This window comes from Plectropomus leopardus, chromosome 10 (genome assembly GCF_008729295.1).
Source record: "Plectropomus leopardus isolate mb chromosome 10, YSFRI_Pleo_2.0, whole genome shotgun sequence".
NCBI lineage: Eukaryota > Metazoa > Chordata > Actinopteri > Perciformes > Serranidae > Plectropomus > Plectropomus leopardus.
The window spans coordinates 24,314,346-24,327,847 of record NC_056472.1 but is presented as its reverse complement, the minus strand read 5'-3'; positions in this window follow the sequence as shown (position 1 = coordinate 24,327,847).

The window sequence follows — 13,502 nt, the reverse complement described above, 5'->3', positions numbered from 1 at the left end:
TGTGGCTGTGGTGGATTGAAATCTCAGGCATGTTTTAGTTCTTGCCAAAATCTAATCAGTAGCACCAAAAGAGGTTTTATGTCATTAACTACTAATCAAAAACACGTGGTGTGACCTCACTGATTGGGACATGTCCAGAAGTGCAACCAGATAGAAAGCAACGCAACAACAGTTTGCTACCTAAAGTGACTCTAACTCTTTTAAACCTTAAAGTGACAGGTCTCCCCAAAATCAAAAATACATATGTTTTATCTTATCTGTGGTTTATCCATCTCAATTGTTTTGGTGTCAGTTGCCAAGAATTGGAGATATCAACCAAGGAAACATTTCCCTTCTGTCCAATATAAGAGAGCTAGATAGCATTGGGTTGTGGTGCGCAAAGCAAAAGGTGAAGTTTGGGAGAAAGAAAATAGTTCCTACATGAAACTAATCACAAGGGGTCTGTGGATTATCTTACCAGGTGATGATTCATGGAAAGACACATTACTGTTCAGTTTTTCAGATGTCTTTTTTGGTGCTTTGAGCACCACAAGCTGAGTGCCATCCAGCTCCATTACACATTATGACTGATATTTCCAACACTCGCAGCTCACGACAAAACAATCTAGACGGATAAATGCTACTGCAAGTAAGAGGAAAAATATGTAATTTTGATTTTGGGGATGACCTGTCCCTTTAAGATTTTTTTAACCAGTAGATCCTACATGATTGCTTGCTTAGCAGCAGATTATCAATGACCACTTCCTCTCAGGAGATAAACCTTTTCAGTGCTCATGCAGCATGCAGATAAAACTGGATCACTGTTTTCTGAAATAGGCAGTAATGGGGAAATTCATATTCCCACATCTAATATTACCATAATGACTGTGATGGAACAATATCTCCCACTTTGTGAAAAGAAAGACAGAAATATCAATAAACTATTTACAAAGTGTTTGCACAGACACCATTTCTGGCATTTAAAATCCATTATTAACACTGTTACAGTTCTTTTTACTTTAACAGTTCAGTAATTTTAAATGAAGCTATACATTAGCTTCATTTAAAATTACTGAACTGTTAAAGTAAAAAGAACTGTAACAGTGTTCATAAGTTTGTTTGTATCTGATTTTACTTCTCAACAAACCAACCCCAGTACATAACATTGCACAACAAGTAGTTAATTCAGGCTGTGATGATGATGTGATACGAGGCTAACAGAGGGAGTAAACCGTGTGTTATCTTGTTCTTCCCAATCTTTTGACAATGTGTGCATGTAGCATCATTTCCGAAAGTGCGCATTATACTGACACAACACTTAAAACGAAATACTGATAACATACTAACAAACAGCACTTGGGCATATGTCTGACCTGCCACAGAGGGTTGCTCCTCCAGGTCAAGAGCAATCCCAAAAGAATAAATATTGACCCCTGAGGCCAGATTTTCTTCCTTGTCCTTAAATTTTGTATCTTATAAATGATTCATCCAATCTTTAGAATCACACCTTCCCCCCTTTTTCTTCTCTAACCTCTGCCCTGGGTCCATTATAGCCAAGGACCATATAAAAGGAAAGACAATGTGAAGAATGGAGATATTAGCCCACTTGAGCTCTCTCATTCTCGCCTTTTTCTATCGTTCAATAACCACACCCCTTCATCCCTCAGTCCCAGACCTTCAGCCTTATTTGTTACAGTCATCTGTCCAGCCTTACACTCCTTCTGCTCAAAGACAACTCCCACTATTGATGGGACAAACCAGTCATTTCCCACTCTCTTGCTCTGCTAGTACTCATCCCTTTCTCTCTCACACACTGAAGGAAAGTGAGGATACACAGGTGCCACAAAACAGAAGACAGAGGGAAGAGGATGGACTTATCTCAGAGGTGAAGAGACTTCGTGATATTGGAGATAAATGGGTTCTAATCAAAGCAAAGTCAAGGCCTATATATGACCAGTAAGTGGTCCAGACCCACCTGTCCTGCAGCAGGTAAGTTTTTGCATGGAACTTATCTATTGTTGTCCTTTTATTTATCTTTTTATTTCCTTTTATTTCTGGTTTGACTGCTAAGATTGTTTCTCTCGTTGTTGTTATTGGTCTATTTCTTTGTATTATTTTATATTGGCATTATGCGTCCTGCATCTTGCGTTATTTGTCCTCTGGTTCAGTCCTAACTCTGTCCTAGATTCTTCTCGCTTGTGTTCAATAGGAATGCTTGGCTTTCTGCTGTTGTATCGCCATCGATGTGTCCCATTTCTGCTTTGCGTTGTTTGTCAAAAGCACTTTGAAAACTGTATTAAAAAGTGCTTTGTAAGTTATTATTATTATTATTATTATTATTTGTGGTCCCAAAGATATGAGGATCATCATGGTTGCAGCTTTGAGAGTGAGAGGGCTAAAGAGATTGCTAACAATTTTTATATCAAGGTTGCTAGGTAAAATGTTTAGCTTGTGTGAAGAAGTCATGCAAAATTAGTTCACTTTTCTAATGTGATTTGCACCCTCTACAGGCACAATTTATGTGCTTGAGCTGCCAGTGCTGTTTCATACTCGAGTTGTGAAGTACACATCAATACAATAATCCTGTGGGTTCAGAAGTTAACTGAAACCCTCAAATGAGGATAAGCTATTGATGATGCAGCCATGCTGATGTTCAGCATAAAACATATTTTTTAATCCCAACTTTACAAAAAAAAAAAACAAACAAAAAAAACCTTTACGCTGGTCAGGCTCATTCAACAACCGTAGGGGTAAAGAGTTGCTGATTTCATCTGGTATCTGGTGTCATGTGGGGACGACCCCTGACTAAGTGACAGATTTTATGGGTATTTCATATTACAATAAATGCATAACAATAACAGTATAGAAAAACTGAAAAACTAAGATTAACCCAAATTTTGAAGGCAGAACTGCAGGAAGTTGTGCAAAAGGGGCGATTTGGATGGACTATAAACCGTTGATTTTGGTTTAAAAATCGTTTCCTGTAGTAAATGCAAGATAAGAGAACACCACATCAACAACAAGGTCATTCAGAGGTCATGGCAAATAGACTGAAAATTAGCTTTGGTTTCCTCCATCTTTGTAAATGCTGTCAAAACACAACACTTATTAGGCGAGCTCTAAATTTACGAAGACCTGGGGGCCCGATTTATGTAAAGTCATCCAATCTGCTCATCCAATCTGTCTGTAATTAGCACCTGACTTATTACAGCCTCAAAAATTCACGGTGAGAGGCACATATCACTGATTAATCACACACAAAGTGCAACTCTAACAACAAGCACACTGAGCGGAGGACGACGCGCCTACCTGATCAATAATAACGGTTTGGGAACTGTAAGGTTCGACTTGCAGCCCTTTGCTGCATGGCATTCCTTTTCTTTTCCCCTATTTGTCCCCCTTTCACACTTAAACTCCCATATACTCCAATGTATAACCAACGCAAAAGCACAAAATAATAATCTTGGAAAAGAAAATTAAAATAAAAAAAAAAAACAGGTGTTTTTTTTGTGTAGTGGAAGAGGGGCTTAAGCTATTTGGCCACCACAGGCCACCATAAGGACTACAGTATTTTGGTATAGAGTCTACAAGTATTTAAAATGTATTGGAGTGATAAAGACCATTTTCCAAAAGATATCCCTTTATTTTATTTTTAATTAAAGTGGTTAAGAGCAGAGTTTGGTCCTAGTTCTACCACTGGTCTTTACTGGGTTAACCCTCTGAAACTGTCTTGATGTTTTTCAAAAACACAGGAGCAACTTATGAAGAAATTATTCAAAAAAAAAAAAAAATACAATACCTTGAGATTTGAAGGGGGAAAAAAGAAAATACAACATATTGATATATGTATTACATATTACACATATTAATTTTGTAAAATTATTATAATGTTTTAATATGATGATAATTAGAAAGATATTATATAATTTTTACTTTCTTAAACAAAAAAATCCAAAGCCACTAATTTCTTGCAATTTGCAGAACAGTTTAAATTGCTCATTGTTCTTTTCAGCCACTGTAGTAGTTTAGTGAGAGGGCAAGAAAATCTCTCCTTTGTACTTTATAATCTTTTCTGCATAACTTTTGCCTTCAAAGATCGATGCCAAATGCGACTGCAGTAACATAAAAATCAATAGACTCCATTTAAATTGCAACATAGTAAATGACTATCATGGACTGTAGCAATTCTCACACCCTGGAAGTAAAGAAAATAATTGAGAATTGAATGTATTAGCCAAAAACAATCGGATGGTGGATGAACTGAGGCTGTGACAGAGATAACAGAGGCTGACTCCATGCATACTAGTTAAAAAAAAATAAAACACTAGAGAGGAAACCAAGCATAGTGTAATGTGCTCCAAGGCTGAAAAAGGGACCAGAGCACACACTGATTGCACTTATGTCTTTTTTTCCATTTTGACTCTGATGAAGACGCAGTAGTGTCTGTTTGCATGTTAAAAGCTGCAAATCAATCAGTGTGCCCCCCTTGTAAGTTTGCTGTCCTCCAACTGAAAAAACACCCGATTCAGCTGAAAACTGCTTGAAGATGCGGAGAACCCGTTTTCAATAAGTATAGCCTGAAGAGAGCAGATGCTGATCTATGAGAGAAGGTCAATATGTCCAATGTGCTCTAAGCCTTACATCCCAGTATTCTCTATGCCACACTAGCCAGATGAGAGGAAAAAGAGCATGCTCTCAGACACACATAAGGCAATGGGCTCAAACCAGCATAGATCAATAAAAGTCAATGGCTTGCAGAGAGGGCTGAGATGCAGGGAAATGGGGCCGCCTGATCATCTTTAATGGGTGATCAATAGAGGTGACTTGTTTTAATGGACGGTCAATAGTGCTGACTGAGTGTAAAGAGAATTAATCGACTGGTTACAGGAAACAGTTGATTGTTTCAGTTCCAGACAAACAGCACTCAAATTTGGTTAGTTTTTAAAGGTAATGTGTTCAGTCGTGTAGCACTTTGCCTTCACAGCTGCTTAAAACTGTGTCAGCCGCGACCTCAGAAAAGCTCTTAATCATCAACACAGTTAACTCTATTAGTCTTATTAAAGGTACCACTTCGGCTTTTTTATCCTCCTGCAAACACATTATACACAGGCGTGGAGATATTTCTGCTGAATTCTTCTATAAAAACAATATGATACTTTCCATGAAATCCATTCAGCGCTTGTTTAAACGATCAATAACTCATCTCAGGACATGCAGTATTGACCTATCTTGGGAGTGGTGCGGGTGGGTGAGTGGGTGCAGCAGTTATTGGTTTTGGAGGCCTGCAGTTTCCTCTCTAAAGCCACAATTTGAGCATGTGTTATTGTTAAATCAATGGGGACTTAAGGCTGCATGCACAAACTTACCAAGTAGGCTGTAGGAGCAGGGAGGCGGAGGAGAATACCATTCTGGTTACAAACTCACTGGCTTCCAACACTTTGCTGTCCAGCCCATTCAGTCCATTGTCTTAACATTTTAACTTTGTATTCAATTACTTGTTGCCCTGTTGGTTGTTGCAACACTAATCCAGGAGTTTGTTAGAAGTAAATCTTTTACATTGGCTGAGTGAACTTGAAATAAAGACAAGATTAAGTCCATGAAGGATTCACACTGTCTTGTCTGATTTACAAGCTTGCCAAATAAGAGCTACGAGTAGCTATTATTTGTTTATCTGTGCTCTTGTCAGGGTCTATTAGGACATTTTACCGTAGCTTAGATGTGAAACACTGCAGGGATCACCAGCAGAAGGTAAGGCTGGGCAATATTTTTATATTATATCATTTCCGCATTGGATTTCCCACATTGGATTCAGCACCTACTGTGTCTCAATGGAAATATGTAAATACATTTTTTTACCTGATATGGTCTAATATGTTATCTGTCTTGTTAAGTCATCATTTCCTATTGAAGTCACGCAAAAATACCTTGTTTGCCTATTTTGGAAGCATTTAAATCAGATTTTAAAAGAGAGAGAGCAAGAGAGAGAGGGAGAGACAGAGAAAGAGAGAGGGAGAGAGACAGGGCACTTAAGGTCACGCAGTGTGCAGAGTTTGGGGATTTTGTGCACGTCACGTTCGCTGATTTGATTTGAAACTGCGGTTGGAATTAAGATTGTCTGCCCTCTGCAGCAAGAAGGAAACCAGTAAAATGGCAAAAAGACAATCAAATTTGTTGAATTTTGTCAAACTAGCCAGCCAGTTGGACCCTAAGCAAGCCAAAGTCAGACCCTGGTGATGCCATGAATTGCAAAAGGACAAAGAACTGCCCGAGACATGAGGAGGAGAAGAACAAGCAGGAGAGAGGAGGCCAAGGGCTCTGTGGATGTTTTATGGGCTGTTTTGGACAAATAAGCATGACAGTAGGACAAAATTTTCATTGTTATTCTCTTCTGTGTCTGTGTTGATTATTGTTTTGGAGGGTGGCGATTATAAAATTAATGCAAAGTATGCTGTTATGTGCTTGAATGTTTTTTGTTTTCTACATATCTTTGGTGTATGGTTACTGTAAACCCCACAAGCGAGTGTTTTTGCTGTTAAATGGTGAAATGATGATGTTCGCCTGCGGCTTTAAGGTGGAGCGTTGGTGTGGCGCTGTCCGTAGTACTGAAATGGGATGGAGGTACAGATAGACCGATGTCATTTAGCGTGCTTGATCTCCACGATTCTAAATAGAACACAAGATGTTGTCTTTTCCTGGTTTTAAAGGCTGCATTACAGTAAAGTGGTGGCATTTTCTGAACTTAAACTTTTCTAGCTGTTCTATTATTTGCCTTTATGCACATTTGTCACGTTTACACGGGACACAGAAGCGCCCCAATATGTCAGTTATCAGTTGCCTGGCTGTTTACACCACAAGTACGTTTCTCTGTGCTGTTCAGCAAAATATTCTGCTCCTCTGCTCTTTTCTAATAACACACAGAGCTCTCTCTCTCTGTCTGGTTAAGTGTTCGTGTGTGCGTGTGTGTGCGCACGCGTGTGTGTGTGTTTGCTCATCTCTCTCCCTCTCTTTTTAGACACAACTGGCAAATTTGTGTAATAAGTAAACATGGGATGCATATTCTATCTTTTAAAGGAATCAGATCATTTATATCATACATATAAACACATTCTTTATGTTGTTCATTATAGATTATCAATGCGTTTTCTTGACAGATTTACTCGCCGCTTGGGGAAAAAACAGACCAGGCACAGACAGACGCAGAGTTTGGAGTCGATGCGCTCCAGTGTGAACAGCCCAGTTTGTGAACATGGGCTGCAAAAGGCAGTGCATGTTCACAGCCCATGCCCATGTTACTCTACGGAAAATTGGTCTGATTTGTGGCGCTTCCGTGCACAGTGCGAACTAGTCATTATATCCACATTACTAATGTTGATTTATCAGATACTCTCACTGTATAATTATTTTGTGAAAACACCAATAATAAACCCTACAATACTGATATTGAGGTATTTGGTCAAAAATATTGCAATATTTGTTTTTCTCTACATGGCCCAGCCCTAGCAGGAGGTGTATCAGATACACATTAAAGCCAACAAGATACTTGGAACGTTATTTAAGACACAAAACAGGACATCATATAAATCTCCTGACGTCTCCTGGTGTGGTGTAATTATGCATACACACACATAGACAGACTCCAACCTCATTCAGCCATGAAATCTGGATGAGTAAATGCTTGTCTTGTCTCAAATGCTTGTCTTGCCCTACAACGATAAACACACAAAACTATCTACTTTATGTTTTATCATGAACAGGAGCAGCTAAAGATATTTATTACAGTGACAAAAAAGTGTTCAGCGGCATGTAAGTTTTGAGTCAAGCCAGGCTGCTCTAATTCAACTTAAATCGACTTAAGTGACTTTAAGTCAAATGTTCAAGGACAGTGCAGACCTGGTTCCCCATTTCGGTTCCTCTATGAATTGTTTTACATGAACGTGAAGTATCCAGCAGGGAGAGACCTTGAATGTGTGCATATCTATCTGATATGTGTGGGTATGTGTGAGTGTTTCAGCTGGTCCACTTGTCTGCTACAGTTAAAGCAAACATCGTGTTCACTGTTTTATGTAGTCTAGTCCCCCAACATAAACTGGAACAATCTCGATGTTCACATGTTTGAGTTAAGCCACTCCTGGCTGGCACAGTGTGACATGAGCTCCTGATGATGTCTCACCGGAGGTGCTAATCACAGACATCAGGTATGTAAATAACCCAAAGCTTTTAAGCTTTCACAGGAACCAAATGAGGAAACCCTTTTCTCACCTCGCCTTGACAGCCTATTGCAACTTATGTAATGTGGATACTACTGCCGGCCAAAACTAACTAACTTTATCTTTATCTTAAATAACTTGGCTTTTAACACTCCTCTTCCTTTAAACATTACAGATCTGCCTCCCTTCCGCTTTCTTTATCAAAAACACATGTAATTCTTATCTTCGCATCCATTCCTGTCTTGCTCTTTTGATTCCTTAAAGCAGACATCACATTAAGGATAACTGTAACAATGCTGTCGTCTTTAACTCTCAAACACTCTGATCCAATACATGGTGAATCTAGCATCTGATATCAGAGTCAGGTTATATGTGATCATGTGAAAAGTGCACATCTGTCCCAAAACAAAGATACCATCGCACACAAAAACAGTAAACGGTAGAATTTTACATCTTCACTATTCAGAGAGCTTCTTCTGTCGAGGAAGTCCTGCTCAGCATAAGATAAACATTACATCATCACAAAACAATGTAGACCATATAACATTACATCACTGACTGCTAAATGGTTGCTGTTTTGCTTTCCACAGCTATGTTTACCATGTAATTTATGGACCTAAGTCACTATAATGAGAGAAAGACCACCTACGTACAAGCATTTGACAAACCACACTACACAAATAACCAAAAGCATCAATTTTTAAACTAGACAAGAAAACATCAAGATGGTAGGTCTAATTTCAGCTGCCTACTACTCCAACTGAAACATCATAATTCATATTGAGAATGCCAATTTTGTTTAGTTTTTATCAGTTATGAAAATCACAGCACTGTACTGCATTACCTCATCCTGTTAAAACTGTTTGGCGCAACCTCAGTATTTTATTTTAGTTCAACAACCAACATGAGCCTAATCTAGACTTCAAAGATCCCTTGGAGACTGACGTTATAAGGCTGTGAACTGATGGTACTGAAGTCTGCTCTTCCTTCATGTGAGCAGGAAAATATTTGCTTCCAAGTGCAGCCGAGGGTTCAGATCAAAGAATCTATATCATAAGAAAACGTCTGCACTCCTTCATCAATCCAGAACTCAAACACTCAGTTGCTGCGAAAGCCCTGAGCACTTTACACAGCACAGACGGCAGGCACACTGCCACATCTGGCACTTAAAGCTCATCAGTGACAATAGAGGGGGAATTGGAGCTCAAACATTTAACACCTTCTGTCAGGCGCATCAAACACAGCACACCCAAATAATGAGGGGGGAATCATGTTTGAGGCAGAAAATAACTATGTTTAGGCAGTTACCAAAAGTTGGAATATTTCCAAGAGAGTTTTGAAGTCTCTTATTTTAGATGTAAAAAAAAATAAACAAATAAGAGTGAACATTCAGGAATGTAACTTATTTTTCAAGATCATGAAAAAGAATGACAGAATCGTGGTAAAGCTATATGTTTTATTATAACAATTAGGGCAGCAGCAGTCCAACTTTTGTCTGCAAATGAGTGCTGCAGGAATGAGTCCTAAAATGCAGAAATTAGTTTGCACTTCGGTTCCCTTGTCTCACAAAGGTTTTTTTGAATGTGTTTTTTGGTTAGATGCCTGAAATAAGGTCTGTTGTACACAAAAGTATAGGAAAATACCCTTCTCATGAATTTAAAGCTTTTACCTGTTTTAAAAACTTGCTGTGTCGATGTCATATAGGTTTTCCACAAAGCTTACTTTCTGCAAAAATCCCATTGGCTTTTTGTTGAGGGCACCAGGGCGATGCTAATTTCAGGGTTGGCCTAAAAACTAACCATCATCCCTGCACCACCATACAAATTCTGAAACCTCCATCAACTCAAGATACTGAGTCAAAACTAGGTCAAGATGACAAATTTATTTTTAAGCTGAGGTAAATTCTCAGAAGCGTTGTGCCATAAAAATACCAGTATAATTTTAACATGATAAGAAAACTTTATATTGTGATAATGACAATATTCAAACTTTTTCACATAATGGCATCATACTGTTATGCATGGCAACAACAAGCATGGCTGAGAGAAAATTTCCTACCAGTTACTGTTTTTTTTACAAACTAATGCAATGAAAAATAATTTTTGTCTAGTTTTTACAAAATATCTGAAGGTGAACTGTTAGGCTTATGCTGACATTTAAAACTATACTCTTTATTTTGATGCAACTGTATGTTTTTGTATAATATATTTTATATTTTTACACTATTTTGTCATATCATCTAGAAGCTTGTCATAGCAAAAACACACTGAAATATAATATAGTGTTTTAGGGCCATATCGCCCACCCCTAATTCTCAATCTATTTCATTTTCATGGTCAAACACTTAAAAAAGATTGATTATTACAGTTGCAGTGAATGTGGTTGATTGTCTAATGCTCTCTATCTTTATGTTAAAGTCATCAGTGTATGAGGCCTAACCACATGCGTAATCATTAAATATAACAGCAGCATTCTCTGTGACAAAATAAATTTATAGGCTGTTCAACATCTCCCACTCTCTCTCTCGCTGGCTTTCTAACTGTATAATTTCTCTGTTACAACACTCTTACCAATCATGCCTGCAGTGCTGCGCTCGTGCCAAAGCATACATCAGCCATACAGAGTGCATATTACAGAGAGCTGTGCCAACTTGACCCTGGAAACTGGAAGCCAAAGAGGACTCCAGGGCATAGACCGAGCCAGCCTCTCATGACAGGTGGATATAAAGTGGATATGAGCTGCTCGTGAGGAATGAATGGTGAGGGCAGAGGTTTCAAACTTAAATTACCTGGGGGCCCACTGGCCAGGTTGTTTGCTCCAAGGGGTGGGGAGACACTCGGGGAAAAAAAAACAAACACTGCTTGTTTTTCTCACTTCTCTTATTCTAACATACTGCAACTAATGCTTAGTAGAATAAAGCCAATTTATGACTGATTGCTTGACATCCTCCCGAATCCATATTCTTCATATGTGTTCACAATGTACCTACACAATTTTGTTGTTCTGATTCTCTGTGTTGTTTTTTTTTGCTATATTGGTCTATCTCCAGGTCAGTCTATTTTTTTTATGTTTAGCAAGGGACATATTAGTGTCAGTAGTGCCACCGTAAATCAGAGTAAATGTGTATTACAAAGCCATTTTTACATCACAATTTTGGAGCACTGATAGTCAGTTAAAGATAGAAATGTAACATTTTTAGATTAAAAGGTCTAAGAACAATACCTACGATATTACATAGAGGTTGACCGATAGCTTTTCATGGCAGATACCGATACTGACTATTAGTAGTTACTGAGACTGATAACCGATATGTGGAACCAATATGGATTTACAATAAAAATCATTTGTCAGTATTTAGAATTTGGAATATAACAAACTCTGACACAATACTTTATTTAAATGCCTTTGGCAAATGTTTAATCAAAACTGAAACTTTCAACATCGTGTACAACAAGTTCCCTGCAACTTTTTTTTTTAAGTCAAGTGAAATTCAAAGAAAATGAATAAATAAAAACAGTTCCCTGAGGTTTTATAAAGTTAATGTTCCTCCTATACTGACACTTTATTTGTAATTAGTTAATTTTACCAGCAATCATTAAAATAAAATACAGATACAGATAATATTCAATATGCCAAATATTGGTCCCAATAATTGGCCAAGCCAATGATCTGTCGACGCCTTATATTTATTTAGTCGATTTGTGTACCTATTAAAATCCAGAGAACTCAGATAAATTTGGTTGCCTGTCAATGGCGCCATAACCTCCCTCTGGTTGCTGTAACTTCTGGGGAAACACGGGAAACACCAGATGATACATCGCTGTAAATCATACAATGTCACAAAATTTTACTCAACAGTAATAAAGCATTTTTTTGGCACACTGACACAGCACATTTTTTTCATTAGCTGAATTGCATTTTGCCATACAGTTATCCAGTAAACCTAATTTCTTGATATGATATTTAAATATTGATCCTGCTTACAACAATGTTCTACTATGATTAGTGGCTCATGCCAGCCACCAAGCTAATTTGAGTCTAATTCTGTGGGAAACACCTTTCAACATGTTTATGAAGTTCTCTGGATTTCCAACACATTCATTCATTTGTGGCAGCCCGCCATGACCAAAACCTCTGCCACCATGTGCTGATTTTATATTTTAGGAGCTGGACCATTAATTAAGAACACTATTGGAATATATACTGTTCCACTATGCACTGCACCACACTCTTGGAGTGCAGAGCAAAGGGAAGTTTGCTAACATCCATGTAAGATGAATAAATGTGAAGAGACATGACTAAATATGATGTGAATCAAAAAATAAGACATTTTTCTAGACTGTGAAGACAACTCCCATGATCCCGCACTACTTCACAATGTCCAAGTCCTTATTTTGTTCTTGTTTTGATTGAGTGGCAGAAATTACACATTGTGCATTTAAATAATTGATGCAAAATAAAAACCTAAAGAAAAATCTAAACGGTAAAAAGAAAAATATATATCTGCAAGCTGGATTTAGCAAAAACTCAAAACAACAACAAATATCTCCTTAGCCAGTAGTTGCATTATATACTGTACAGCTGAAGAACCTCAACTTGGGTTTTCTGTTAAATACAGAGATGGTTTGAAAATGTCAAGGAAATGGCTTGACAATTCATTAGTCCTAGCCAGTGACCATTATTTTACTGTGAAATACCACCTGTGTGCATGTGTAGACATGTTTTCTTAGTTAGGAAGGAGTGCAGTAACTGATTGTTTTTTGGAAGAGTTTAATGGTTTGTTCGGAGAGCAGCCGGTGCCCTTTTAAGTTCGACAGGGCAGGCAGGAGGGATGCAGGCATGCTGCCCTGGGTGGTGTTCAGATAAATAAACAGAGGTGGCCAGCAACATGTGCAGCTGCCAACCTGCCTGCCAGCGGACAGTCCTCAGTGGGGCAACTCTGGCAACCATTATTAAGGCAAACTCTGGCTTTAAGCCAGAACTTAAGTTCAGAGGTATTTTCACATGCCTGGCATCGAGTGGGAGTGTGCGTACATGTGGGCTTGTCTAGACGCTGTGAGCACATGAGAAGAACACAGTCTGACTAATGCCATCTGTGTGTGTGAGCGAGAGAGCGCGCTGTGAGGTGTTCAGACACCATCACCATTAGTCAATTGAAGGCCAAGAGCAAGGACACAGAGGCACGTGTCTTGGCTTGACTACTCACATTAACAGCACTATCAGATGGGCAGAGAAAAGAAATATATATACATACACACTCATATCCAAGGAAAACAGGCCCCAAGCCACCGCAGAGCATACGTGCCAAAGATCACC